The sequence below is a fragment of the Cryptomeria japonica genome, chromosome 10 (assembly GCF_030272615.1).
Source record: "Cryptomeria japonica chromosome 10, Sugi_1.0, whole genome shotgun sequence".
NCBI lineage: Eukaryota > Viridiplantae > Streptophyta > Pinopsida > Cupressales > Cupressaceae > Cryptomeria > Cryptomeria japonica.
Window position 1 is genome coordinate 910,369,884 of NC_081414.1, and position 6,000 is coordinate 910,375,883.

Sequence of the window (6,000 nt, forward strand, 5' to 3'; positions counted from 1 at the left end):
TTCCCAATATTGAGGAAACACAATAGACATGACTTCAAGTAACTCATCATGAGGGAATTGTTTTCTAATTTTTGAGGACCTACAAGACCTCTTGTTAGCAAGAAATTTGAGGGACACAAACTAGAGTTCTGAGTCCTAGTGATTTTCTAGTGTTGTAGTCCTTGTACTCCAAACTCAATCTTATTAAGAGAAGAGTGAATTAGATCCAGGCAAGGGACTAACTAATAACTAGCATAAGAACATACACAATATAATATATTAAGACTCAAAAGAATTTGTATTATTTATATTCATTTAGTACATCATACATATCCTTATAACTCCATTCATATCATTACATTCCTTTTATGGCCTTTCTATATATATTCCCTATATCTACCTTGTATTCTCCTTAATTTCACCTTACTTATCTCTTTCTACCAATGAATGCATCTTTCTATATACTTATATCTACAAAATGAGATGTGACCCTTACAAAGTATTTCTAGCCTACATACATCGTTCCAATTCTAATGCTCTGTAGGTTGATGTGGTAAGATGCGACAAGATCTCCAAATGTCTATCTGTTGTCCATTTTCCTGTCAACACCTCCTATAAGTAGATAACATCCATGCACGCTCAACAAAAAATAACATTGTTATACCCCTCCAAGTTCATTGAGCATACACATGTACATGATGGAAACATACTCTCACGACCCTCTACATGATCTTTTCTAGCTTTATTTAGATAAGGCATAAGTTGCATCACTAGATCATGAAAGCATGGATGAACCTTAATTTAGTCATGACCTGTCAAGAACAAGAAAATCTTACTTAAAGTGAGATATTTTGGTTTCCCACCAATCAAATTAGTGGCTACTAGGTTCTATTGTGTGAAAGTCGTTAATCAACCCCCACATTAACCCAAGGATCAATTGCAACCAAAACAACCGTCCATACAAGAGAGAAGCAAGGAAAATGCTATGAAGGTAAAGAATTCATTAAATGTAGAGTGAAACTAGTAAAGTGAAAAAAAATTATAGAAAAAAACCCATTTTCGAAAGAGAAAGTCTTAAACAAACATGTACTAGTGAAAGAAGGAAAGGACTCAATATGACCCTCAAGCACTACTTCTATCACCAAAGTACAATAGATATCACCATATTGGAGAGATACAAATTTTGTAGCCTACCCACAATGTGTGATCTCCTACAATGATGGTGGATGCTCAACAAAGGATGATGATGGAGATGAATGAACATCGAACAACATTCCTCCCCTTGGAAAGAAATAAAGTCATATAGATGTGGAATATCTTTCTATGATGAAATAAATACCATGATGTATGATGATGACTTTGATCTATGCTCAAATATTGTCATGACTATGTGAAAGTATGTCACAATCAAATCAAGTATGAGCCCAATAAATGAAAGAGGTGACAAACCAAGATAATGTGCAAATGAATGAAGAAAAAGATCCAAAGATGGAGATGGTGTGACAACAATGATGGTTCAAAGAGGAGATGGTTGTCGTCGCGTGCTTCTGTCAAATTTATAAGTTGGGACTCACAAAACAAGCTTGCACTATTTTTAAAGTACTCATCCCAATGTATCGAATCTAGATGACTACGATGTACCTATTGTGAAAAATGACTCAAAACAAAAAGAGATGGAGACTTGATCTTAATGTATGCCATCTAACTATATATGGCATCCCAAGATTATGAATCCACATAAGATGCTTGAATATGAACACTTAAAGATGTATATGACAATGTTGGAATGCCAGAATCCATCTTAAGATGTTGACTCAAACATAAAGACAATGAAACCTCTTAATCCAATTACAAGTTATAGAAGTCAAATAATCAATTACTATATTTATAGGAGAAGGAGAATTAGGCAAAGCCTTAACATTGTCACAATTATCAAGACCTTCCAAATAACCAATCTACTCTTTCATATCATCATCACATGATAGATTATCACAATTATCAAGGTGTAGAAAATTTTCCATAAAAGTATCATAGGAATGGAGAGAGATGTCGATCTCCAAATATCTCCCAAATTGTAGTCCAAAGAGTACATGAACACTTAATATATGAGATAAAACACATATTGTCAAAATAAATCTTGCAAGTAACCAAACCAAGGACATAATCATTGTTGATATCACTTGCTTGCTTCCAATTGTATGCACTTGATTCAAGGTAAAGTCCATAAATATGTGGCAAGAGATGAATCCACATGAGATGTTTCAAGATATCATCAAGGGGTAGAAAATTGTCCATAAAAGGGTCACCCAGGAATGGAGAGAGATGTGGGTCTCCAAAGATCTCCCAAATTTTGGTCCAAAGAGTACATGGGCATTCAATGTGTGTTATAGAACACAATGTCATAAGCAATCTTGCAAACAATCAATCTAAGGACATAATTATTCTTAATATATCATGCTTGCTTCTAATTATGTTTTTTTGGTTAAGAGGCAAGTCCATAAAGATGTGGCAAGAGATGAAGCTAAAGGAAATGTTTCAAGATACCATCTTGCAAAAACTTATAATTCCCTTTTCTCAAGTTGATTATGAATGGATGAATGAAAAAGCCATGATTTTACAATGATATACTCCCTGTATACAAATTATAAATCAAAACACAAGAAATTAAAATATTCAAAATAAAAAAATGGTTCCATGTTTTATAAAATATTTAAAGTACAAGTCAACAAAAATAGTGACTTCAGATTGGAAACACATGTGCCTAAAGAAAAATCAAGAAAAATACAAATGAATGGTTACATGGTGCTCAAAATCAACTTTTTGATGCCTATTTATTTATTTATGAAAATTTGATTTTGTATGCCCAAATAATGGATTTTTCTGTAAAACTATTTTTTCAAAGCTTTTAAAAAAGCAATTGCATAGTTTGGGCATTGGTCACCCATATGACAAAGTGGTTATGAGTAGGGCTTGGTAGTTGATGATGTCAACTTTGCATTGACAACTACTAATTTCTTTAATTTTTTAAAACATTTTTTTGAAAATAAATCAATTGGAATGTTGTAGGCATGGCACAAGCAAAGGATGGAAAGAACATTCTCTAAGGGATTTCTTGATACAACAATGTTAGCCAATATAATATGGCAATTTTAAATAATTTTTCCTCAAATTTTGTAAACCAATCTCCGCCCCCTCAAAATAAATAAATAAAAGAGCTCCAAAATTTTCTTGTATCAAACCCAATCATGCCTTATATGTCTTTATGTGTTTTTGGGCCTTTTGAGCATAATTGTGATTTCTGTTTAGCACTAGGATGTATTATTTGAAAGATATTGGCCAAAAATCTCTTAAAAGAGGAATGATAATTACAAAGATTCCTTGTAGGAGTTTTTGATCAACCCCACATAGCTTAAGGATCACTTCTAACCAAAAAATCCTTCCAAACAAGAGTGAGACAATAGAAATGATATGAAGCTAGGCATTTTGTTAAATAAAAAATAAAACTAGTATAATATACAATGAAGAAATCCTTGTTATAAAGATAAGGATGAAACCACAACATAGTAAAATAGAGAAATTCAATAAAAATATCTCTAATAAGTTTTTGGGACACCACCTCATTTGTACAACCGGCCATCAAGGTAATTAAGGAGTTCACATATTCACTTCATCAACCAACATCTAAAGAAGAAATTGATAGAATGATGAAGATCAAAGTTGCCATTCAAAAGTTTAAGAAAAGTTAGATGAGTTTAAAGAATTACAAGAGAAGATGGAGAAATGGAACTTTTCTCATAGAATAAAACTAAAATATTACAAGGTCAATACAAATGAGCTAAATGAAGTTGTTAATTCCTTCCACTTAGAGTGAGCTTAGTAGATAGGTGTTCATTTTAATTTTTCATTTATTTATTATTTTAAAGATGTAATAAATCAACTCTAGAGTTGATATTTTAGAAAGTTGCCTTGAATTCTCCCGCTCAACTTGTAACTAGTAGCTAGTCTTATTTTAGATTGGGTCATTTAATGTTGGCTCTAGTTAAACTATTTTCAAACCCACAATTATAGGATGCTTTTGATAATAAAGCAGCCAGAACAAGGGGGCTGACCCGAAATACACAGCAAGCTTAGAGAGAGCAACCAGCACACACACAACTGCCAAACGACATCCAACCAATCCCTATCTTAATCATCAAAAACATATACCACCTACAGCTATAGAATAACCCAAGATTGATAACAATCTCATCCATATAGCAACTTAAATAACAAATAATTAAAAAGAAACTAACTTTAAACCATCTAACCTTAGAGATAAGCATATTGTTCAAACTATAATAACTAAAGAAAGTAAAAAGAGTCTTAACAAGCCTCATATGGCTAATAAAGAAATTAAACTTAACAGGGATCCAACCAATCCAGAAACTAAAACTATAACAAAAAAGGAAAGAAGCATCCATTAATCATTATTTCCATCTCCCATGTGCTGGGAGAGCAACCGCTTGGTCCAATCTTCAACAAGGAATTCAAACAATTTCTTTGTGGTGTCACCTTCCAGCCCACCCTGGTTCACTTTTTCCTGGTGCAACAGGCACATTGAAGTGGCCGAGGAGTGCATGACTTTAATGGCAAATTTCGCAATTTTGTTGACATGGGAATCCAGATAGTCCAGCTTCTTCTTCACACCGCTCAGGTCCTCGAAGATAGCTTTACACCCCTCACAATGCACCACCTCCTCCTTCTCTCCACCTTCAACAATAGTCTGACCGTTCTCAGACTTCCTCCCATCCTCCTTAGAGATCTGATTATGCGGGGGGGGGGGGGGGGGGGGCAGAAGTGGCAGAAGAAGGGGAGGTGTTTTTATTATCTTCCTTTACGGTCTCAGAGTTAGGGGCATTGGTATCCAACTTAGAAGACTCTGAGCCCTTCGTGGCCTCCATATCATCCTCAACCTTATTACTTTCTTCCTTCTCATAATCTTCCTCACCGTCTTTGGCATAGTTCTTCCTCACAACAATTTGTTTCATACAGAGTTTTCCAGCAAATCTATTGGACCTCCGAGGGGTCACACCATCCTCTGCATCAGACTCAACTAACAGGATTTTAGGTTCTTTCTTGGGTTTCTTGGAGGTAGCTTTGGTAGTGGAAGGATTAAATTTGTTTTTCTCCCCAATTTTAGGGGAAATGAGAGGGGCGTGGTCCAAAGATTGACATGGCTATTAGGATTTTTTGAGGTCTTTTTATTTCCTTTTTTAGAACCAATAGGGGGCCTTGGGAGGAGGGAGCGGGTTGGACAAAGTTGGGTTTAGGCGGGCACATGGCCCTATGGAAATTGTAGAGCCGAAACATTAAACCCTGGTGAAGGATGGTGAAATTTTTCTCTTGACTCATGCAATGACGAACCTCTTTAACAGTGGATTCCAAAGCATGAAGTAAAAAGAACGGAAAGGAAATAGTATCATGGTTGTGAAAATGATTGAGCAACAAGAAGTGGTAATAATAGAAAACTCCATATCTTCCCTCAAGGGTAAAATATTTCATGATAATTTTACACACCTGGTCCCACGGATAAGGTAGCCATTCTCTGTTGAAACCCCGATGCAACTTAACTGGCTCCTCACCCTTTTTGTAGAATCTGTTCATACTGGTCTCATCTATGACCCTGCTAGTTTTCTTCCACTTCCTTCCCTCAGTAGAAAGACCCGTAGCCTGGGCAATGACGTCTTCATTAATTTCAAATGAAATATCCCCCATAATAACTCTCTTGTCTTTCCAACTGCTAATAAACTGCATGGAGAGGTTTTCGTCAAACCCAGTCATGGCTTCCATGAACAAGATAATTCCCCCTTCCTTAACATACATCCAAACGCATGGGTCATTGCGGAAGCAATCATCAACAATGTCCGGCTCAACTTGGACTAAATCTCCTCCCATATCAGCTTCCTCCAGAGTGAAGTTGGTAAGCAATGCAAAATTGGTAATGGTTTTGCAGAGGGAGAAACCTGAGTGAAAGGTAAGAAT